The 25,178-nt window shown below is 35.0% G+C and overlaps 2 long non-coding RNA genes across 2 annotated transcripts in view; both read left to right on the plus strand.

Moving 5' to 3' along the window:
• Positions 1–11,714, plus strand: part of LOC139182711 (uncharacterized) — a 36,605-nt gene extending 24,891 nt beyond the window's left edge. The window contains exons 2-3 of the long non-coding RNA XR_011566240.1: positions 687–758; positions 4,088–11,714. This is a non-coding gene — a long non-coding RNA (uncharacterized lncRNA). The remainder of the gene's footprint in view (positions 1–686; positions 759–4,087) is intronic.
• Positions 11,715–15,574: 3,860 nt separating this feature from the next.
• LOC139182712 (uncharacterized) overlaps positions 15,575–25,178 on the plus strand; it is a 72,458-nt gene continuing 62,854 nt past the window's right edge. The window contains exon 1 of the long non-coding RNA XR_011566241.1: positions 15,575–24,588. This is a non-coding gene — a long non-coding RNA (uncharacterized lncRNA). The remainder of the gene's footprint in view (positions 24,589–25,178) is intronic.

Consider the following 25,178-nt stretch of genomic DNA (forward strand, 5'->3'; position numbering starts at 1 on the left):
TTTACTGTAAGAATGAAAGGATGGTGTCAACTTGCTCCAATGTCATGTATACCTGGTAGTCACTCCATAAACATTTGTTAACTTTTCCATTAGATTTAAAAATAAAATTTCCCAGTTAAACCAATGTATTAACTTGTATTTAACTAAGAATATGAAACAATGAAGGTTGCACTTCAGAAGCTATCTATAGTTACTAATGAACTTTTAAAATTTTTACTTTGTACAAAATGTTTTAATAAGTGAAGTCACAGATACCCAAACATTAAAGTTGGATTCATAGGAGACACAGTTTGTTTCATGGCCAAGTATTTGAAGTGATCACATCATCTTCAGTGATTTAAGACTTAAGATGACAACTATGATTTTTTCAAAGCATTTTAGGATAGCTTGACCTTTATTTTTCACAGAATAAAGATGTCTTTTGACCTCAGATTTCCCCACAAAACCTGGGCCCAGTAATCAGTAGTTAGAAATGAGGGCAGTGATAATTTGTAATTCAAATGCAAGCATTTCATCTGAGCATAACCAAATTTACTTACCTGAGGATAAAATAGTGTAAGACAAAATCAGGGTAAAAAGGGAGGAAGAAAAATGAACCATTTTGGTCTTGTAACCATTCCTTAGCTCTGGCATGCACATAGGGAACTATGCCTGCTTCCTAATGAATACTATCTTGTCTCTTCCAGTTGTCATTTGATGTCTCCAAATACTGTTCATACCATAAGCAGCAACTCTGTGAAATTTCCATCAACAAAAAGGTATGTATATAGATGGAAAGAATCATTTAAAAAATAGATTCTCAAGGCCACTTGGATTCAGATAGTCTCTAAAGAGGCTGGTTAAGAAATCAAAGAAGTTCATGGGATTCTTTCTATATTCTAGTGTCTAATATTTACCTGCAGGCATATATGAAATAATTCTTGAATAGCTATGGCTACTTAAAATTTACAGAATTGAACCTGTGCAAAGAGTAGTTGATCTCAAACTGACACAAACCAGATAGTCTCTTAATGTTACTCTAAGGAATTTTAAACTGACTCTGTTAAAGCTGAGGTTATTTGCCTTGGGGATGCCTAATGGAAGAGTTATTATAACACTGTCCACAAATAGGGGCCTTGAGAGAGTCAGGCCATAGCACTCCACTGACAGCTGATACACTGGACCATTGCCATGTCACAGAGAGCTCCAAGGTCAAAGGTCATATCTCTCCCTTAATATTTAAATAAAGATACTTGACAAGAGCAAACAACACCTTATTGCCAGTGATGGCTGTTGCTCAATTTATAAGAACCTTTACAAAGTCATGCTAATTCTTGGCCTTCTTAGAATGCATGGTAACATTTCATAAATCCATCTTTTTCAGATGTCCTTGGAAATGACAGTTATAAAACTACAAATGATTTGTAATGCAAAATGGGACTGGCAGACTTTAAAGATTAGGGATCTATGTACTAAAATGACTGTGGTTTTAGCTAACAAAAGGCATAAAGTGCATCAATAAATAGCTGATGAAGTAACTCAAAATTGTTTTAAATACTCTTAGTAAATGCCAGGACAACAACAATAACAAAAAAAACTTATGCTTATAATGTTAGCAGTAGCAGTTCACGTCAAGATAATGGAGCAAAATTCCTCTGTGTGGGTCTGCTGGAAGACAGATAGCAAACCAGTTATGCTTTTTTTCCCCCTAGGCAGTAGAGGTGTTTTTTTTCTTTTCCTCTTATGTCATTTTTTAATATGCCAACCTGTGAACTTGATATTTTATATCTTTAAGAAACATTGGACAAGTTGAACTTAATTATATATTTTTTCCTTAACTTTTTAAAAAACAAATCAACAAAATGCCTTATCCTATTAACTTAGCTAAGATGAGTCACACATTAAAACCTGATGAAAATAATCTGCATACTTAATCTTCTCTACCAAGATAACTTACATTAACAGGATAGGTTGAGGCTATTTGTTTAAGCAACACACACCAATGGTGTTTTCAACTGCTTGTTTTCAGGGAAACTGAAAGTCAGGAAATAATTTGAGACAAAACTGGGATGCTGTAACCTGAGTTTTTGAATAATACTTGAAGAAATGACTAAATACTACCTTTTTGTATGATTTTGAAAAACCTAAATGATAATCCTCTTACCCTGCTGCACTTTCAAATATCAAGTATTAATAGAAGGCCTGCCTCTGAAAGCATCAGATGCATTCTAAGAGCTTGAATCCAACATGATCTTCTGCTGGAGAGGAAGCTCAGAGCAAACCTGTTTTCAATGCTTTATTTCTGTTTGCTTCAAACCCCTTTTTTCCCCATGTGTCCTCTACTTGAACTTAATTTCTTCCATTTTATTCTCATTTCTCCCCTGCCTAATGACTGTTCAATAAAAATGAGATTGAACCCATAGCTGTGATACTGCTAGGCGAGGGGGGAAAAAAACAATTTAAAATAAATCAAAACCTTCAGATTTTTTTCCTTTATTTGCATTCTGAGAGCTTAAAAGTGAGCCATAAGCCTTTCAATATTAGTGACCTAGAACTAGAATTATAGTAGACTTTTTCTATAGAAGAGCTAATATATCTTTGGAAATAGGAATTAATACATTTTCAAGGAATCTCTAAGTTTTGCTGTGAATAGTTGCATTCATTAGATCAACTTTACTCAAAGTAGGAAGTTCATTTCTCAACATTTCTGGAAACCCCATGTGTGCTAAGTTTAGGTAACTATAAAATATATTTGACCAAAGCACGAAGGAAGGATATTTCCTTCCCTTGTTTATTTTTCCAATGCCGTAAAATATGCTATCCTGTTTACAGTATGTCAGAGTGATGTCATATGCAAACACTAAAACAGATTGTTTCCAGTATGTGGGTAAAAAAAATGACTCACTAGGAGCCCTAAAACCAAAATATTATACTGAGACTGTCTGGAGCATACCAAGTAAGAGAGGCCCCTGTAGAAAACAGGGAGTGACTTACCTGTCACATGGCCAACTTATTCTCATTTCTCACTTAGTCCATTTTATTAAATTATTAGAATGAAAACACTGTACAGGTGGAGTCAAGCTACTCATGCAAGAAAACTGGTCATTTCTAGATATTTTGAGTATTATGTCTGCAGTATATGCCCTTGACATTTATTTATTCACAAGAGCCAAGAAAACTGATGTTTTTGGGGCTCTTTTCATGTAATGTTTATTCAATCACTCATTCATTTATTCACTCAACATTTATTGTTTCCCTTGTATCGGAAAAGTCTCTAGGTACTGTGGGGATAAGATGAACCATACAGGGCCTCCTTCTTTAAAGGCCTAATAATTACCTTGGCATTATACCCTCATCAAATGACTTGGCTTTCTTCTTTATTTTGACTCTCATCCTCTCTATTAACTGATATACTTTCACTGAAAGAGATAATTGCATTTATCTTACCTCAATAAGCTGGATTTCTGCAGGGAAAGAACTATGCTTCATCATTTTTATAACCCCAAGGTAAATGATCAATAAAAATGTATAGAATGAGTGAATGAATAAACAGGATACATGGCAGCAGAATTATATTTTGTGATCTACAGCTTGCTAGTATTCAATCTGAAATACTCAAATTTCCTGTGACACAGTATTTTCAAAAATCTTAAACATTCTTTTATTCCAAACCTCAGTTTGGGGAAATTTCAAAGAAAAGCAGAAGAGGAAGCTCATGATTTGTTTATGGACAGAGGTGCCACTGCTTACTGTGTTGCTATACTTGAGAATAAAATAGACCCAAAGTCAGGATGAGATCCACAGAACTTTCTGCATTTATTCCAATCAAGATGTATCATATTGATGTTTAGAACATTTAAAGCTGTTTAAATGATTCCTCGGTTGTTGTTTCCTTATGCGGTTGTACCTGGTTTGATCTACTGTTTACTCTAATTAACATGCATATCATATGGTCTGATTGTCTTAAACGATTCTTTGTAATATTTCTGCTGTATGTACAGGATGTCACCATTGCCCCAGCCCCCCCCCACCACCACCACCCCTCTGGTTGTAACACAGAAGCTTTTTGAGTAACATATTCTTTTTTCTCTTTTTAATACAAATCCAGCCTGGCAGGCACAGTGCTATGTGGAGACTGGACTGAATCAAAGCAACATTCTCCTACTTTTCCCGTGTATAGGAAGTGATACTAACAAGAATCAGATTTGCCTGGACCCGTAACAGAGGAAACAACTTCTGGCACAGTAATTCTTTGAACTGGAACCATGAGGGCAAGTACTAACGTATCCTTCTATTGCATGCAATGCCTTATGCACCAAAGCAGTTTTTTTGACTGTTGAAATGGACTGAATCAGATTTGTGGTACTAAGTTTTTTAGGGTATGTGAATATTTTGATTTATTTTGAAAGATTCTGTGTTCACAATTCATCTGGTCAGAGCAGGAGTTTTGATTTTGATTCTATGTAATTTACTTATGGAATGGATTTAAGACAGATGTTTAGGAAGAGGTTTTATAAATATTTGCACTTGATCAGAAGAAGAAGACAACTAATAATCCAAGAATATTAATAATCCAATAATGCAATCTTGTATTGTTGGATTAGTATTTGTTAAGCACCCACAGGATTTGGAGTAAGAAGCCTAGAGCCCGTGATCTGCCATTGATTAGTTGAGTGACCTGAAGCAACATAATTAACCTCTGAGAAACTCGCTTTCCTCATCTGTAAAAATGGGGCTAATTATACCAACCTCAAACGGTTGTTAAGGTTCAAAGGATATCATGGAAGTAAATGTGTTTTTCAAACTGTACAGTTGCTAAAATCATGTAATATAATATCATTTTATTTCCATTAGACTGTGAGTTCTTTTAGGGCTAGGATCATGTATTCATCTTTATAAAAATTTCTACACTTAACAATATTTCTGTCATATACCAGGTGCTCAATAAATGTAGAATGGATGCACAAATGAATAAATTCAGGATATTAGAGCCACAAAATTTCCTCTGATCCTTACTCTCAGACAACTCACAGTCTAATAAAGGAGGTGAATATATCCAATATATTATAACATAATTTAAAATTAAACCTGCACAACCTCAGCAATTTTATGTTAATTACTCATCTGGTAATTTCTCTATCCTTGTTTTCTGTGAGCAAACATCTGCAGAACAATATGCAAACACAAATTCAAGCTCACACTGATATGTGCTATTTACAAATTACTCTAAATTTTACCATATGTGCAAAGAGCAATAAAAGAAAAAATAAAAATAAGATAAAAAATCATTTAGACTTGGAAAAACATTTTAGATAACATATCTAGTGAAGAAAGCAAGCCTTTATTATATGCACGCTCTTTCAAAGAAGATAGGTGGACACCTCCACTTCCTAGTTCCCTATATTTGATGTAGGAACAATGGTCTTCCAGAAAATCTATACTGACTGACCTTTGTGATTTCTCATGATAAAGGGAAAGTAAGTGTAACGTTTAACTCTAGTGAAAAATCTTGAATTGATTAAGATGTCGGTTATAATAACTTACATCTCAAGGATATTTCCTAACAGAAATGTTCTTATTCACAAACCAGAGAAAGCTCTGCTTACTTGCTGCTGCTGCTGCTAAGTCGCTTCAGTCGTGTCCGACTCTGTGCGACCCCATAGACAGAAGCCCACCAGGCTCCCCGCTCCCTGGGATTCTCCAGGCAAGAACACTGGAGTGGGTTGCCATTTCCTTCTCCAATGCATGAAAGTGAAAAGTGAAAGGGAAGTCGCTCAGTCGTGTCGGACTCTTAGCGACCCCATGGACTGAAGCCTACTAGACTCCTCCGTCCATGGGATTTTCCAGGCAAGAGTACTGGAGTGGGGTGCCATTGCCTTCTCTGTCTGCTTACTTAGTAGGTACTTAAATAATTCTTGCTGTATGAATGAACCAGATAACCTCTTGGGTCCGTCTTTCCTCTGAAATTCCTGGAGGATGAAAAGCCTAGAACAACCAGGGGTTAGCTACTCCGCGCTTCTTTGATGCAGCTGCATCTGGAACCTGAAATCGCTTCTCGGCTGGAAGATGGTGTTGAACACTAATTGGCCGCAGCTGCTTTATTGGCAAAGGGACGAAAACACACACAGGTGACTTCAAAGTTCGACTTGGTCTCACCCCCAATTCAGTGTCAGTCATTTGTGTGGCTCTTGTAAGATCCCAGAGCATTGGGCATCGGATTTAAGCTGGAGGATTTCAAGTATAGCCACCAAATCTATTAAGCAGAGGAATTCTCCTAACAGGATCCTACAGCTGCTGTCTTCATTTTCAGATGCATAATGTTACCTTGTATTTGTATTTCTTCCAAGCACTTTATATCAACACTCCAATAGGGGAAATAGTGATGTCTTTATGTTGAGGATAGAGAAACCAAAGACTAGTTAAGTACCTACTAAGGTGAACCTGTTTAGTAACAGTGCAGCGACAGTAACCCAATGCTGCATAAATGAGAAATCCGGTCAACTGAGTGCCATTCTACGGGTGTTTGTTTTTTTTTTGCTAGAATGCTTTTCTAAAACAGGACATCTGGTACCTACTTGGTGGTTCCTGTTGTTGGAACAGGATTAAAGGTAAAGATGACATATAAATTCTGGATCATTTTATTGCAGTCTGAGAAATGTATATGAAAACACAGTCTCAAACTAAAAAAGTAAAATGAAAAATAATGCTCGTGTTTAGGGCAGAAAGAACCCTAACTCTCTTCCTTCCTTCTTTTCCTTATTTATTCCCCGCCTTGTTTGGTTCCAAAAAACGCAATAGCAGGTATGTAAAAATTAATAATTAAGACTAGGTTCTGTTATACACTTAAAATAAGAATGAAATTGTATTTGTAGAGTTCTTTCTTGTTGTCGGTGTGTATGTGATGTGTGTGTGTGTGTGTTTAAATGTGATCTTCAAGAAAAGCATAATGTGGTAAGTGAAGAATGGTTGGTATCTTCAGCCCCTTGGTCAGACAGACCAAATTGTGTCTTTTCCTTTTCCAATGAAAATTCTGGCAAACTTGGAAGATGTTTATTTCCACCTTCACTCTTTCTCGAGTCTTGAGGTGCTTGTGGAAATTATCTTTTTGTGGAACATGAATGGTGAGCCCTATTACGATCAGGAAGAGTGCAAGGAAAGTGTTCACGAGGTGCACATGCCGATAGAAACAGGGTTCGGCATTGTTAGTGGAAACAGCTATAAACTGAAATGTGAACTTGTATTCAAAGCACACACAGCAACCTAGGAATGTGCATAGCTTTATTTTAAAGAGGGAAGAATCAGAAAGGAAGACAAATATGTTGCTTTATATTCTTCTCTCTTAAGATGCTTTTAGCCATTATAATTATTTTTTAAATTAAAAAAAAACTTATTTAAAGCCTATTTACAATTTGAAGCTACTTTTTTCCTCTGAAAAAAAATGACGTTCTAAATTGGAAACAAAGTTAGGGAAATAAAATTTGAGCGATGCTCTCGAGCAACCCCCCAACCCCACCCTCTACCACCAATTGTCATTTAACTGGCTGCCAGCCACTAGCCCAAATTTGAAAAGATTCATGAAGCACGCTTCCTTGGAATTATGATATCCTGTTTTATGGGACGTTCAGATTCTGGTAGGAATGGAAAGATAGATCCTCTTCAGCATTAACTGAGATATATAAGCATGAAGAATACAAGGGCTGTGAATAACCTGCCTTGAAAATAGGCTCTAAAATTTCATTGTCCTGAGGAGAAATTGAAGAGAGTTTTATGAAAGACAATAGAATGAATTAAAAATGGGTAAGAACACTAGGGGCTACACTGAAAGTAAAAAACTAGCCCATGAAAATACTCTTTTCCTAAATTTGGATGAAGATCTAAACAGTAACAAAACCTAAAGCTCTATTGTGGATCAATTTTTAAAAAGGTATATGTAACAGTCATTATAGAAGCAAATTTCAGAAATTGTTACTGTAAGCAACTGGCTCCCACGGCTATAATACTTTTCTTAAAAACTGTGACCATATTTCAGTGCTGAGTTAATACTATACCTTTGGATTATCAACTTTGTTCACTTTCTTCCTTATGCCTGGAGCTCTTTCTTAAATCATGTAGCTCTGGGTCACGTTGTTTCTCTGAACTCAAACTGATGTCCTAGTTTAAATTAGAAGAAGTTATATTACTACGTAATTGGTAAACACAGTCAGTATACACAGATTTCTCTGAGATTTACTGTGAGATCTCTAACTAGAAAACATATCCTAATTATCATATTTATCATTACCATTGTTTATTGTAAAAAATCATAATTAGTGATTAAAATTAGCTATATATCAAACAGCAAATTAAATGCAGTTGTATGAAGAGCAGAGGAAAACTAATTTTAAAACTAAGGAGCACTAGTTGAATGAGACACTCTAATTTAGAGACAACTCTTTTCTTAAAGTAACCCGTATTTGGATACTTTATTACACTGCATTTTCCAGTCTTTGCTGTTTCTCTTTAAAAATGACATTGAATTAATGTTTTATTGTTAAAGTTATGATTTGTGAGAAAACGGAAAATCCCCAATCCCTGCTCCACCCATAGAAAAGTGCTTTGATATTTTATACATAAAACAATTATCTACGACTAAGGTATAATTCAAGAAACAAACAGCTTATGCAATGTCTCCAAACTCCGGTTGCTCTCTTTTACAAATCTTGTCTTTCTTCTTAGATACCTGTAACAGTTTTCAAAACTGAATGTCAAAGAACTTAAGTCTCCCTCAAGCATTTTGTTGGCTCCGTTCTCAAAAGCATTATTTGCTTGAACAAACCACATATACTCAGGATGAAAGAGAAATTTAGTAGTTGTCTCGCGGACGCTGTCTTAAACAGCGTATCCAAGTTCCGTTTCTCAGATGAAGCATAAACAATAAAACCCCTTTCCAAGGCACTTGCATTTTTTTCCACTAGAGGTCTCTCTCGTAACAGCTTTCCTTTTGTTGGGCTCATTAATTATTTTACTCAAAGGAACAATTCTACCTTTCAGATTGGAATGCTGCACTTAACATGTTATGCTAGAGAAAGATATAATACCTCCTCAGCTTGCTCTCTTCCTTGATGAGTAGATATCAGGTTGACTGAATGAATTATCTTGGGTATTTTATTACACCATGGTTACACTTTGGTAAAGAAGTTTGAACTTTAACCCGATGCTTCCAAAAGTCTCAAAATTTGACCAGTTGCTACAGTAAATATGCCTTATCAAACGAGCACTAAGCAGTTACACTTTGAATTCTCCAGAGAACATCCATGATTTTGGTGCCAACTTAGATCATATAATTGCAAGTCTGAATCATCTTACATTCATTTCTTCCACTTTTGCAAGAAAACATTTTCTCATTTGTGTAGGGGTATTTAGTTTTTGCTCTTTCCTTGTATAGCCCTTTTATAGAAAATAAACTATTGAAACATATCCATATTATATTATGAAGGGAACATTTTCTTTTTAATTTGTTTTCTGGGAAAAATGCTAATTAAGAACTTTGTTTTTAACCCTCCCCCCAATTCTCCTGTTATTAATTCACGCAAAAAGACCAATAAGATTCAACAGCATTAAAACAGAAAAAAATCTAGAATGAAAATGAACCCTGAATACTCTCAAAGAATAATACAAAATCGCATTGAACAGTACTATAGAATGAAACACACTGACATCAGTCACAAAGCCACTTAAATATTCAGAAAACCCAAAGAGTGTTCAGATTTTTAAGGATGGAAGTAGAAAGATAGCACTGTGCTCCTGACACAAAAAATTCAATGGGAAGATGTGAAATGTGAAGAAGCAAAGGAGCGCCTAGCAAATCAATTTTAGTGTTACACTGAAGGTAGAGTGTGTCTGCATGCACGGATACAGTGGCTAAGCACAGAGCAATGCTATATAATGAAAAAGGGCGTGAGGAAATTTGACAAGCTGAAAAACCTACCACCACCTGGCCAGGAGAACACAGACCTCTCAGGCAACTGTTTGGAGAATCAAAAACTGCACTGTAGCAGAAGCAGAAAATAGATAATGCTTTATTTTACGTTATCGAAATTTTATTCTGCTATCCTGAGTTTACCTGATAGCCTTTCCTCCAACTGTAATTTATTAAGCAGCTAAAGTACATGTTTTCTTTTAACATCAGTTCAGACATTGATATGACAACAGCATAATGATATGTTTTATTGATGATATAACAATCAATATTGTTATAGCTGAATTACCAATTAATAACAAAAAAATTTGGTGAAATTAAATATGAGGTTGACTGGCACACTTCTCAATTTGAGTGGCTAGATTGAGCAGATATTTTTATAAAGTTTTGGTCTCTTTGTGTCAGTGACAGCCCTCCCCTTCACCTGCCTCCCCCCTCCTCAGAAAAAAAGCACAAGCAGGTGATCTGTTTGAACTATTCAGATGGCTGAAATAATAGCATAGGCATGACAAACAGGAAAGAGTCTTAGAGGCCAGGTTTTTATTTTGCATTTGAAGAGACTGCTCAAAAAGGATAAGTGACTGCTGAGGACCCGGACCCTTATATGACTGGATTATTTTGGTAGTTGAGAAAAAGACCTAATTTGTTGAAAAACAAATACATGGCAGCTTGGTAGCATCATAGACAGAGGGTATATACTACAGAGATATATAGATTCTAAAAGCTTTGAGAGTTAAGGACATGTTTAATAGCATTTTATTATGGAAAAACTTGTTTTTGAATATTTTGGCTTATTTTAGAGGAATGTAAAATCAGTACTATTTTTAAGAAAGATGGTTATTCAGGATAGGCATTCAATGCAGGAGGGTTTTTATCTATCAGAGGACATTGTGCCTCTACATGTATTATTTCTTTCCTGTTTCTGTTTCTAATTTATGAACTATTATCTCTGGTTTCAGGCAGATTGTCTTTATTTTTTATTTAATTCAGAATATTCTAATTAATAAGAGGATAGATTGACCCAGTAATCCACACCCAATAAAACCAACAACAATATTATCCAAATTAGAACAATGAAGAAGGGTTCTATATAAGTCATCCTTTTTTATTTCTTTTCTTTTTCTCTTTCCAAACCAGTTTGTCACTGAGTTTAGTCCACAGTCAAACTTGTGCATTTCGAAGAACAATTTGGAAAAAGGATGGCAAAATAAATTGTCATTAAAACGTAGAAGCTGAACAATTTCTACAATCGAAATTAGTAGTGAAGGGACAAAGCAGACTGACTCTTCGAAGAATAGGATATTGCATCTTTATGAGATCTATTCCCCATGTATTTACCTAAGCAAGGTAGTTGATAACTATGTTTCTCTGTGTTTGTCAAATCACTTTTATTCAGACAGATTATTGACATTCTGATGTTGAACTTACTATAGAAGAAAAATATTATAAGCAATTTCCAAACTGTAAAAAGTCACATGTCATTTTTTTTCTTAGTAGCCCATTAGATAAAAACAATGTTTTTATTCTATTAGTTACCAGGGAATTATGAAAGTGAAAGTGAAGTCGCTCAGTCACGTCCAAGCCTTTGTGACCCCATGGACTATAGCCTACCAGGCTCCTCCGTCCATGGGATTTTCCAAGCAAGAGTACTGGAGTGCGTTGCCACTTCCTTCTCCAGGGGATCTTCCCAACCCAAGGATGGAACCTGGGTCTCCCGTGTCGCAGGCAGATGCTTTACCATCTGAGTCACCAGGGAAACTCAAGGAATACAATTGATTTGAACTAGATTGGTTCAAACTTCAGTGCAATCTTAATAATTAGAAGACTTTACTTTTAATATGTTTTGAGTGAGGGAAACAGCCTAGAACCACCTCCCTGAAATGCTTTTCTCATTTCTTCCTCTTTTTTCATTATTTCTCCCTCTATCTTTTAATCCTTTTTTAATCCCTTTCTGTTTCATTCTCCTCTGACATTTTAGAAAGTTATTTGCTTAACTTTTGTTCCCACTTCCATTTTAAATCCTGGATGAGTTTCATGAGGTCAGTGAAAACCATTTGGAAGGCAACATAATTCATTTTGGTGATTTTTTAAAGAATGTACTTCTTAATTCATATGTATATATGGATTCCCCCCCCCTTTTTTAGTCTACCATGGGAATAGAACTATTCAGGTACACCCTTACAGTATTAAACAGCTATACATTGTAGTAATCCCTGATCGGAGATAAACATGCTGAGAATATATGGATCAGTAGTGTGTTCCCTCCCCTGAGACGACTGACTTTATTGCCTAGGCAGTAAGTTGCGCCTTCTTCCTGTGTGGCCAGGCAGGGTGTGGGTGCAATTTATTAGATAAACCCCGAAATAGGTTTTTGTTTTCCTTTTGGAAATTTGCATGTTTTTTTCTCTGCCCATTAAGCTTTTAACAAGTGTTTCACTTGATGGAGTGATTTATAGCTGCTTGTAAAGGTAAAACAGCACTTTACCCTGCCAGTGGAGTGACTTTTCACTGACTAAATCATGCAGAAGTTTGTGTAGGAAGAGCAAGAGGCAGTTGGATTTAGCTCTGACTTGAGTGAGCTTAAAAGGAGAATTTGTCTTTTCTTTCTTTAAAGGACTCTTTCTTAGTGGAAAAATTATTTTTCTGAAGCAAATGATTCAAGCCATCTTATTGACAGTTCTTTCAGTCTGGCGGATAACTAAAATGGTAGGGGAAACATAATGATGGAATGTCATTGGCTTTATTTTACTTTTAAAAGGAGCTACTTTATTTTCATAGGACTTTGACATATTTATGTAGTTTCTTTTTCTTTTGAAGTATGAGTAGTTTTAAAAAACTCTTTGTCAGTAGCCATCTGATACATCATTTCAATCGCTTTGTTTACAGCAAAGTCTTGACAAGAGTAAATAAGAATATTGAACTAGTGCAAATGCCTTGAGTAGTCAGCACAGCGAATCATGTATCAACTGTCATCATGAGCTGAAACACATCTACATACTGAGTAGCATGTTTGGTGTGCCTAATCAGAACAGTATGTAATCTGTGAGTACATATGAGGACTTGCCAAGTCAGAATTATTTACAAGTTGCAGTTTGTGTTCTGGAAAGTTTCATAAATGAAGAAAACAATACCGTAAAAAAAATAAGAAAAAAAACATGTTAGCTTCAGATATACAACTCAAAAAATGAATAACAATTTTTGAGATTTTTATTCAATAGATGCTATCAAACACAGTTTTTTTGTTCAATTCCAATCAAAACAGTTTTCATTAAAATTTCTTTTTGTATTATCTTTTATGCTGATCCTCTACTCCTGGTTCCTTGTGAAAATGACCATGGAAACTCTGCTTGGTTAGTTTTCTGTTTTCCAATTCTCAACTCAAAATGCCAAAGCTGGATTGGTTGACAGCTTAAGTCATATAAAAGAGTATGTCTGTGGTTGTATATTCCATATAGGTGAAGGTAAACCTTGCTTGTTGAAGGTAAAACGACATGTGCAATATTAAGAAGGGCATAGATGAATTCTTGAAGGAGAAGGAAAGAGACAGTAAAGTTTAAGAAAAGCTTGGAATTACCAAAATTTATTTTTAAGGACCTCAGAGTCCTCTTCTATATCCTTCTTTCTGCTTCAAACACTCGGTGTTTGTATGCTTTTTTTCTTTACATAATTTTTTTCCTGACCTCACTCACTCTTTTCATCCTGCTTTTAAATCATTTTAATGACCATTAAATTGTTAAATAAAATGGGACAAAAATGTGTCTTTGATATTTTAGGAAAATTGTACCTACTTCATGTCCCTAAATTCATATTACAGATTATTTCCCATATATTAGTTTGTGGGAGCTCATTTTGCATGCGTATGTGTGTGCGTGCTCAGTTGCTTCAGTCATGTCTGACTCTGTGCGACCCTGTGGACCACCGGGCTCCTCTGTCCATGGGATTCTCCAGGCAAGAATACTAAAGTTGGTTGCCATGCCCTCCTCCAGGGTCTTCCCAACCCATGGCTCAAACCTGCATCTCCTGTGTCTCCTGTATTGCAGGCAGATTCTTTACCCACTGAGCCACCTGGGAAGCCCTCTTGCATACATATATGTATTTTCACACACAGTATTAAAAGTTAGATCTCTATTTGAGTAGTTTAATTCTATGTTTATTAAATAATAAACAATCATGATAAGTAATATGGTATTTTGGGGGTTTGGGGGGTTTTTGTTGTTTTTATAAGTAGTATGGTATTTTAAAAATACAACTTTGAAAGAAGTAGCTAATAACTGATAAAAGATAATAATTTCATAGAGTTCAAGTCACTTTTTCTTCTATTACATCTGAAGGTAGCTGGAATATTAAATATCAAAATATATTTTGATACAAACTATGTTTATTTTGAGTATCTCTTCTTAGAAAAGATTTTAACTTATGATAGCTTTTCATTGTCTTGTTTTCACCTTATTTTCTCTTATTTTTCACCTCTTGTGATAAATTGTTTCACACATGAGACACAGCTAGATAGAAGAGATAGGGATAAAGGCATTTTGTGGTAAATAGGTTATCAGTTAGTAATTATATGTACATGAGGTTTTCTTTTTAGTTTAACAATAGCATGTCTAAAACTGTCTTTTTTGAAAAAGGTTTGCAATTTTATGTCTCACACTGCTTAATAGTTATCACCTAGAAATAGTCAGTAAATAGATCATGTAAACTTCTTTAAACTTTGTCTTTTAAGTTTAACCCTTTCTTCTTTCTGTTAACCCTTTCTTACCTTCTGATATTTCAGTTTGTTAAAATCTAGTATCTTTTCTTAAATTCATGCTGCCAGATTACTGTGAGAATCATCATTAAAACAGCTTGAAAACATGGCATTGATTAACTTGATTAGAAAAGTTACGGCTTTTTCTGCCCAGGAAAATATAAGATTTTATGTAACTTTGAAATAAAGCTTCAAAATCTGTACTGGTAGAGAAAAAAGCAGAGACCAATCTCTTTCTTGTCTAGTAAGAACTTCACTTTTAGAAGTGCGGGCAACAATATTGGATAGTGATGCTCTTTGTGGAATCTTACTAAGTGATTGCTGTGTCTGTAGGATATTTGAAGATACTGGTAAATCAAATAGTTCTAGGTAATTAGAAATTTCAAGATGCTAATCATTGTGTCGGGAATAATGTGGATTTGGGAACATTTTTGATTTGTTTTTGCTTTGTCTAAATGCTTGCTGCTGCTGCTGCTGTCGCTTCAGTCATGTCCGACTCTGTGCGACCCCGTAGACGGCAGCCCACTAGGCTCCTCCATCCCTGGGATTCTCCAGGCAAGAACACTGGAGTGGGTTGCCATGTCCTTCTCCAATGCATGAAAGTGAAGAGTGAAAGTGAAGTCGCTCAGTTGTGTCCGACTCTTAGCGACCCCATGGACTGCAGCCCACCAGGCTCCTCCGTCCATGGGATTTTCCAGGCAAGAGTACTGGAGTGGGTCACCATTGCCTTTTCTGGTCTAAATGCTTAGTTTTGTGTGTTTTGTCATTGTTGCTGGTTTTTTTTTTTTTTTTTTTTTTGTCTTCAGACAGATACATCTTAAGTGACTGGTTGCATGTGTGCGTGCTCAGTCAGGTCCATCTCTTTTCAACAGATGTGTGGTAGCCCGCTAGGCTCCTCTGTCCATGGAATTTTCAGGCAAGAATACTGGAGTGGGTTGCCATTTCCTACGCCAGGGGATCTTCCTGACCCAAGGGTCAAACCTGCATCTCTGTGTCTCCTGGATTGGTAGGCAGCCGCAGTCTTTTATAGTGAAAATGGGCGAATGTGCCCCAAAATCTCATTTTCACCATTAAAAGTGGAAGAAATTTAAAATTTTATAATAAATGTGATGGTTTAGTTACTAAGTTGTGTTTGACTTTTGTGACTCCATGTACTGCAGCCCGCCAGGCTCCTCTGTCCATGGGATTTCCGCAGCAGAAATACTGGAGTGGTTGCTATTTCCTTCTCCAGGGGATCTTCCCAAACCAGGGATTGAACCTCAGTTTGCTTAATTGCAGGTGGTCTCCTACCATTGCAGGTGGATTCTTTGCCAACTGATCCACCAGGGAAGTCCTATAATAAATAGGATCAATATTTAAAGGAATAAATGGAGAGTTATAAATACAAAGTTTTATATTAATAACTCAAGTGTTCACTCAATAGAAAGTTACTCTATCAGTCCTTGTTTTCAAGTATTCTTAATAATCCATAGCTTTGTTTAAAATAGGTTCTGATAGTAGAAAACAGAAGAAATTTTATTTTTTATTGAAAATAAATGTCCATTAAAAATATGAGAATACTTATGAAGCCAGAAATTGTATTACTTAAAGATATAAAGAACTTAAAAGCATAAATTTGCTAATAAATTATCAAATACATACTCTCCATTGAAATAAATAAGAATAAATTAAAAATGAGTATTGTAAGATTAGTTATCCCATTTGGAGATGAGCATGTTTCTTGTAGAGGTCTGTTCCAGAAACATTTTTTTAGTGCCCACTAAGATTGTGAATCAGACCTAATTAGTGCTTTTTCTTTTTTTTCTTCTTTTTTCAAACTTTAAACTTCTTGCTTTATACTGGGGTATAGCCGATTCCTAATTAGTGCTTAACTATGTTAAAATTCTGAGGCTTTTCAAGTACTCAATCACACTCAGTACTAAAGATAGTAAAATAATTATTTTGAATGCTATTTAAGAAAAATATCCCTTATGCAGAAAAAAAAAAAGCAGCTACTATACTAGGATAAACAAAGTGCTGTCTGTGTTTTAACGTGCCTTTAAGTGTGAAAGGGTGACAACATTCCAATGCTCTGTGTGGGGTATGCAGAATGCCATGCCACGGGCCCCCTGACCTGATGCTGGAAAAGACTGAGGACAAGGGGAGAAGGGGATGACAGGACAAGGTAGTTGGAGGGCACCACCGACTCAGTGGACATGAGTTTGAGCAAACTCTGGGAGACAGTGAAGAACAGGGAAGCCTGGCGTGCTGCAGAGCATGGGATCACAAACAGTTGAACACGACTGAGCTACTGAGCAACAACAACGACAGCAGCACTGCTCATTGGTAACTACGTAGTCACTAATAATTCTGATGGCTGACAAAATAAATACAGAAAGCAAGCAAGCAGGCATAATTTTCTTCAAAAGTACATCTTGCATGAATTTTCACTTTTGAGCCAGATATTTTGGTGTTGCATAAGCACAGCCTACATGTACTTTATGAGCTATGAGCTTAACTTAGTTTATCATATATGCAAGATTTAGCCCAGGTGCTGTTTATCTGCAATAAAACCCAATTTCACTTGAAATATAATTCACCGGTTTTTTAAAGATTTTTCAAAAAAACAATGATTTTCAAAATAATCCTGATCATGTGTATGTATAATGAGTTCCATTTTGGATATATAGAAATGAGGACTCAGAGAGAGGAGATGGCTTTTCCAAGGCCAGATTACTATTAAAGAAATAGAACTAGGTTTAGACATTGAGATCTATTGAACCTGTGCTCTTTTCTGTTAAAAATATTGCCTTTTACATCAGAAGGTATATTTGAATTGCCTACCATAGACTTCATTTAGATATACATATACTTAAAATTAAGTCATTGAAAATAATTGAACTCTGTACTTTTAGGGAAAAAGGGAATATGAAATGTATTAGCTCTTAGCAGGTGGTAGTCCCAACTAAAAGAGCCAGGGGGCACTCTATCAGAAACTCCAAAAATATTTGTAAAATTGTCACAAGAAAAATCATCGCTGGATTCAGATACTAATCTTCACTTCTAGTCCAGAATTCATTCATTAAAAAACAAAATTTATATTTCTCATAATAAAGAGAAATATAAAAGGTATCTGTTTAAAATGCCACCAGAGAAGTTGTGTTGCTCTGAAGAAATACACATTTTATTTCTTCAGAGGGATGTTCAAAGTTTGTAAAACACATTAGTTAATAATGCAACCACGTAGACAGTTGCCTCAATGCCTATTTAGGAATATTCATTAAAACACTTGAAATTTCTAAATTGACTTGATGAAAATCCCAAAGTATTCCTCAGAACTTTAAAATAATGCTAAAAACTAAGAAATGATAAAACTTAAGAATACAGAAACATACCTAATGATGATTGGTCTTCAAAATTGTTTTTAGAGATCCCTAGTTTCTCTATTACTATTTGCCTTGTCTAAAAAGATATAGTGAGGTTTGGTTTCCATGGTGACACAACTCTTTTCATACATATTTATCTTTGAAATGCCAGAAACCCACCCCTTTCTATCAAAGAATGCTACTTTGGCGCTTGATAATTGAAGTTAAAACTGACTTATTTTTTATGTCAGAGTGTTTTAAACAGATCCCTCTATCACTGAACACTGAGGAGCATTACAGGCATTTTCTCATAAGCAGTTTATTTCATACATGACTTCTGAAAAATACTTCTGGTTTTTAAAAACTGGAGAAGACTTTGCTTCCTTTTTTCCTTCAGTCAGCACCACAGGGATTCCCAGCTAAGCTTTCAAAATGTTGCAGAACATACATTGCATAAAGCACACAACCTTCAATTTTATTAATACAGTTTTCAAAAGGAGAACATGCACATCTTCCCTTTGCCAATGATCAGAGAGCAATGAAGTCATTACTTAGTATGAAATTAATATTTTGGAAAGCAAAATGCTTAACTTTTACTCCACTTACTGTCTTTTTAAAGTTGTCTAATTTACTTGCGGTCTGATGAGAGATTTCAGTTTTCCTTATACCAAGGTTCTTTTAAAAATAAACCCCATAATTGGGTATATACTTATATCCTCTTAGCAGTTTCCCCCATTGTTTCTGTACCATATGTGACTTCTCATTGACAGTGTTCTCATTTTGAGGTCTATGTTTCAAGGTCAGTTTATTAGTTTGCATATTAAAACCACTCAAAAAAGATAAAAAATATAATTAAAGCAGTAAATGGTTATTAACCTGTCTTTGTTGAAACACAACTATAGTAATATATTTAAGAAATGAATGAAAATATGATGAGTTAAAAAAAAAGCTCATCCACTAATAAGACCTGTTTAAAAATCCTTTAGAATATATGAAAGCAATACAAAAGGTAAAAGTCTAAGGTGTCACTTAAGAAATTAAATTAGACCTAGGTAATTAAAATACTTCTCTCCCCTATTAGGGTACAGCGTTCAGTTGCACTTATTTATTCCTAGGAGAAGTGAGGGAACCTGAGTGTGGTACAGCTAAATGGTTTTTGTCAGTTTCCTGAGCATCACTTTAGGCATTTACCTCTGAGAATGCCAGCTTAGCTCTATGATTTTTATTTTTATTTTTTGTTTTAATTTTTTATGCTTTGATCTTTGTTTTCCACAAATACATCTTTATAACTAAAATGTCAAGAATAAGAAGGAAATTTTTTCAAAATTTTGTTCATGTGTAATGGGACTTATTCCAATTTAGTTTGTTCTCCCATTTTCACATTTTTCTTAACAAGATGAAGCAATCTTCTTTGAAGAAAGTAAATTCTTTGAATGCTTACAAATGATGAGATTTTTATGGTGTTCTGTGTACATCCTACTATGTCCAGAGACATTGCAGCTTTCACCAATATTCCTAAAGTTAAGTGAGTAGAATGGGCTATTCAGAGAAAACTTGAGACATTAAAAAAGAATCTACCACTTTAGAATCTGGATTTCAAAGCTCACACATTTATTACAAAATAACGTATTCTTTCATAGAAATGAGAAAACATCAAAATATGAAGAAATGTGAATAAGTCTTTGAGTTGATACAAATCATAAGTAACAATGTTTGACACTGTGCTATATTTTAGTTCAAATTATGTTATTCACAAGTACAAACTAGGGTGTCTTCCATGTTGTGGTAACTTCTCACTTATTAAGAAATTATATTTATACACACACACACAAAGTCACCAGTAAAGGTAAATATATAATTAAAAATGATAGTATAAATGTTTATTCTTCTTTTAATTGACTTGAAAATTATGCAAAAATAATGTATATAGTTTTATCAATGAGTGTAATTTACATGGAAGTGCAATGCATTTGACAATAATAGTACAAAAAAGCCTGGTGGGAACAAAGCTATATTGAAATAAGAAAGTGATACTAATTGTAACTAAATCCATAGAAACAAATGAAGAGAACCAGAAAGCTAATATATAAAATTCTGCAAGTATATGCTTGGTTTTCTTTCCTCTCTCAATTTTTAATAAACAAAAAATTATATACAGTAATAAATACCATGTTTGTTGTGTTTACAATATACATAAAAATAAAATGTATATCAATAATAACATAAAAAGGAGAAGAGGGAATAGAGTTATAAAGGAGTAATGTTTCTATATTATAATGGAATTAGTTTGGTATAAATATAGAGATGCTATTAAGTGTTTGTTAAAATGCTACAGGAGTTACTAAAAAATAAATGAAAACATACAGTTAAAAATTACTAGAGGACCATATGTAAAATAGATACCAACAAGAATTTTCTGTATGGCTCAGGAAACTCAAACAGAGGCTCTGCATCATCCTAGAGGAGTGGGATGGGGAAGGAGATGGGAGGGAGGTTCAAAAGGGAGGAGATATATGTATACCCATGGCTGATTCATGTTGCGGTTAGAAAACAACAAAATTCTGTAAAGCAATTATCCTTCAATAAAAAATAAATTAAAAAAAATTTCTAGAGGAATTAATATATTACACAAGAAAATATTCAATTAATGCAAGAGAAGATTGAAAAGGATAAACAGAGGGACAAAATGCATGAAGCATAAAATAACCAAATAGTAAAATGCCAGAAATAAATCCAACCATATCAATAATAACATTAGGTGAATTAAACAATCCAGTCAAGAGGCAGAGATTGTCATACTGAATTAAAAAAAAAGAAGATTCAGCTACATGCTGTCTATAGGAGACATACTTTAGATTCAACCATACAAGCAAGTAGAGTAAATATAAAATTATGGAAATATATATATATATATATATAATGCAAGCAACAACCATAAAAGAGCTGGAGTGGCTACACCATCAGACAAAATTGACTTTAAAACAACAACAAAATATCCCTAGAGTTAAAGAAAGGCATTTTATAATGAAAAAGTCTCAATCTATCAGGAAGCTCTGACAATTATACACATATATACAGCTTACAGCACAGTTCCAAAATTCATGAAGCATAAATAAACAGATTTGAGAGGAAAAATAAGCAATTCCACAATAATTGTTGGAGAATTCAATATCCCACTTTTAATTACAGATTAGAGCAAAATAAGTAGATCATTGAGAATATAGAGGATATGAAGAATATTATCAACCAAAGAGACCTCATAGACTTCTACTGGACATTCTACTCCAGCACAGTAAAATATACGTACACTCTTCAAGCACACCTGTGACATTCTCCAGAATGGACTATATTCTAGGTCATACACAAGTCTTAATACATCTAAAAGGGTTAAAATAATAAAAGTCATGTTCTCAGAACATAATGGAATTGAATTGGAAATCAATAACACATGGAAAATTTGGAATTTTACAATATGTGGAAATTAATCAACATATTCCTAAATCATTGATTGATCAAAGAACAAATCAAAAGGAAAATTATAAAACACTTTGAGATTAATGAAACTAAAACACATACAAGAACTTATGGGCTACAGCTAAAGTTAGGCTTACAAGGAAATTTAAAACTGGAAAAACCTATATTTATAATTTATTGTGAGTTTATGTATTACTTTTAGAGCCAACTTGTAGATGACGGTTCTACTGTTGCATTTGTAAATTTGTAATTTTTGCTTTTGTACTTTTTTTAACTCAATTTTTTTTTTCTAACTTTGGTTTTAGTTCATCTAATCCCTTGGAAAATGTTCAGTTTGCTTATTTTATTTTCTTAGTAATTAATTAAAGCTTTGAAATTGATGGATTAATCTCTATACATATTTTTGGCCACATATGTTTTAGTTTTGCAATGTTTTTGCTTCTTTTTTTGAATATTATATAATAGAATTTTCATTTTCTCTCTTTGTACAAGGAGTTATTATTTAAAAGTTCCCCTCCCCCCTTTCATGTCAGTACTTAGTTTTTACTTATGGCAATGTGGTCTAATAAAGGGTGATTTGGGAACATAAAATTGAACCAAACTTTATATATAAATATATTTTCCACTTAAATCTATGGACACATAAACATCAAATAAACCATGATTTTACATTATTTTCTTTACTTTCAAGTAAAGTTTTGTACAACTTTAATTTCTATTTTGTAATCTTGGTTTTGATGCTCACTACTCCATTTTATCGGAGAAGGCAATGGCACCCCACTCCAGTACTCTTGCCTGGAAAATCCCATGGGTGGAGGAGCCTGGTGGGTTACAGTCCATGGGGTCGCTAAGAGTCAGACACGACTGAGCGACTTCACTTTCACCTTTCACTTTCATGCATTGGAGAAGGAAATGGCAACCCACTCTGGTGTTCTTGCCCGGAGAATCCCAGGGATGGCTGAGCCTGGTGGGCTGCCGTCTATGGGGTCGCACAGAGTCGGACACGACTGAAGCGACTTAGCAGCAACTCCATTTTATACCTACCATAGTCTTCATTTTTTAACTTACTTACTTTGGATCCTTTGGGTGGCATACTTCTGAGTTTTTACATATCACAAACTCCTTTTATTGACTTTACACAATTTGACGAGGTTTATAGTTCCGAGTTCATAAAAATGTTTCCATCAAAATTTTGTACACATTATTTTTTCATGTGTTGTTACTGAATATTATAGAGCAAAATAGTTTTTGTCTTCTCATATACACCAGGATTTATTTCTTTGGGGGTATTTGGAAGATGGTTTTTGTTTGAGTTGGAGGTTCGCAGGATATTTATTCATCTTTAAATTCAAATATGTCACCAGGAAATTTTACCTGAGGCTCTGGAGGAGACCTTGTGTTCTATATCCTCAGGTCTTCAGTTTTCTGAATTACATTTTCCTTTTTTGTTTGAGCCCTCTTATCCCATTGGTAGTTATTACTGGCTCTCTTTAGTTACGATTTGTCTTTATATAATACTTAATATCCATATATTTAATATCTCCTGACATCCCTGCCTACTACATTGTTTTATTGTCTTCATATCTTGGTCTTTTCTCTCTTTTCAGGAGGATTCCTTAAGTTTGTCTGCCACATCCCTATTCACTTTTCTGCAATGTCTGTTCTAATCTTTACTGCATTTAATGAAAATTTAAACTGTAAAATTTCATTTTTAGCCTGGCGATCCTAATGTTCTCTACAGGTCCTTTTTCAGCTTGTTCTTATGTCTCCTTGTTTCTCATTTCAACCTCTGTGGTCAAACATTTTGCCAGTTTAGGCTTCTGTCACAGAAAACAGAATTCATTTTACTTACCTTTAGTCAAAATGGATGTATTATAGGGTATCTGTCTTACAGACTTGCCTGAATATCTGAAGAAGTACATTGCAGGTTGAGATTTCAGGCGTGACTCTGTAACCACATCGCAAAACTTGGTCACCGCAGGAGATGACACTTCCTGTTTGATCTTCCGATGTGGAACATGGCTGCTGCAGCTCCAGAACTATGCTGCCACTAGAACAAACCAGAAACCACTGTGATCAATCATTAAGGCACTGCTATAAGGAAACTGTCTTACTACCAGCTCCAAACCAATGCTTTCCATGTTGCAATCTGTACAGCAAAACAGATGCCATACATCCTGCCTTGACATCCATAAATCTAGCGCCAAGGCACTGGGACCTCTGCTGATGGCACAGCAGAAAATAAAGCACATGCCTCTGACCATACTTACCTGTGGAAACAGAAAATAAAACACTTCTACCATCCAATTCTTGTTAGAGCATATCTAAGTAGTGGAATCATTCACATCCAGCAACTTAGCTGTTGTGGGTTCAGTGGGGGAAAAAATTTAGGTTTTTAGTTTTCTAGTATCAGAAACAATCTTGATAGGCATTTATTTGGATGTTGAATACTGAGCCACCATATCTACCTCAATTCACTGCTTTGGATACTCAACTTTGATCAAATCCTTCTGCTCAATCCTAACCTTTCAGATAATAGCAACGGAATGGCAAAATATTTTCTGCAATACTGCAGCTTTTAATGTACAAATAAAATGCTTTCACCTTCTGTCTTAAAAAGGAGGCCTAAAATCCCAGTAGTCACCACATCCACAAACTGGTGATAGTCATTTCCCACATTCAATCATAGTCCCATCTTGATATTCTTTAAATATGGACAAAATTGCAAACTAAACTGACACCAGCTTGTCTTATATAAAATGATTGTTTTATGAGGAAAATAAAGTTGTTCAGCAAAAATGTTATAAATACACAAAGAAGATAATATGAATAGTTATTTTAGTCCTTGTTTATGCAAATGGTCACCAGGTCTTAATTATTATTTATAACTTTCTTCATTCCTAAACCCTTTTTCAGGTCTCTTTCTCCTTGGGCAACATAACAAGCTGAGATTTTAATGATGGAGTGACCCAGACCTTCACACCTGAGGAGTCTGAGCCTTCACTGATACTGCATGCTATTTCATTAAGTTTTGTAGTTGGACTTGGCAGAACCAGATGTGTTCTAGAGGATTTCCTGAGTTGATGGTATGCTTCACCCTGCCCCACATGATAGCAGTGACCCCTGTTCCCCTTAGTAATAAGGATTAATCACCCCAGAAAACACAATAATCCCTTCTCTCTGTTGCTCCAATGACACGCATAGCTCAGTATTAAAAGGTGGAAGTCTCAAGTTTCAATTAAAAAAAATCATTGATGCGTTCCTGGTGGAAGGATTCACCTCTTGGGTATCAAGTCCTCTAAACCATCAGAAGCAAAGCCTCAGAAATGAGGACCAAAAATACTGGGTTATTAAATGTACTGAAGCACAAGTGCCATTGGCACTTCCACCCCTTAGTGCCCAGACAAGTGTGTTCCAACTATATGAGAAAAAGGAATGCACATCATTTGCTGGCTGAAAGTATGTCATCCTGTAGGAAGCATTCTATCTTAGCAAGGTACTGACTGACAGTTTTCAGTGGTCTATTCTATCTTTATAACAGGACCATTGTTTCTGAGTATATGCTAAAAAGGATGAATGCCTCAGGAGTCAGCTGACACACTTTCTCTCCTATTTCTCCTGTGTAGTGAATGTCATGGCCAGTCAAGAGTAGTGTTGTGTGATGATACCATGATTT

The sequence above is a fragment of the Bos indicus genome, chromosome 4, assembly GCF_029378745.1.
Source record: "Bos indicus isolate NIAB-ARS_2022 breed Sahiwal x Tharparkar chromosome 4, NIAB-ARS_B.indTharparkar_mat_pri_1.0, whole genome shotgun sequence".
NCBI classification, from domain to species: Eukaryota; Metazoa; Chordata; class Mammalia; order Artiodactyla; family Bovidae; genus Bos; species Bos indicus.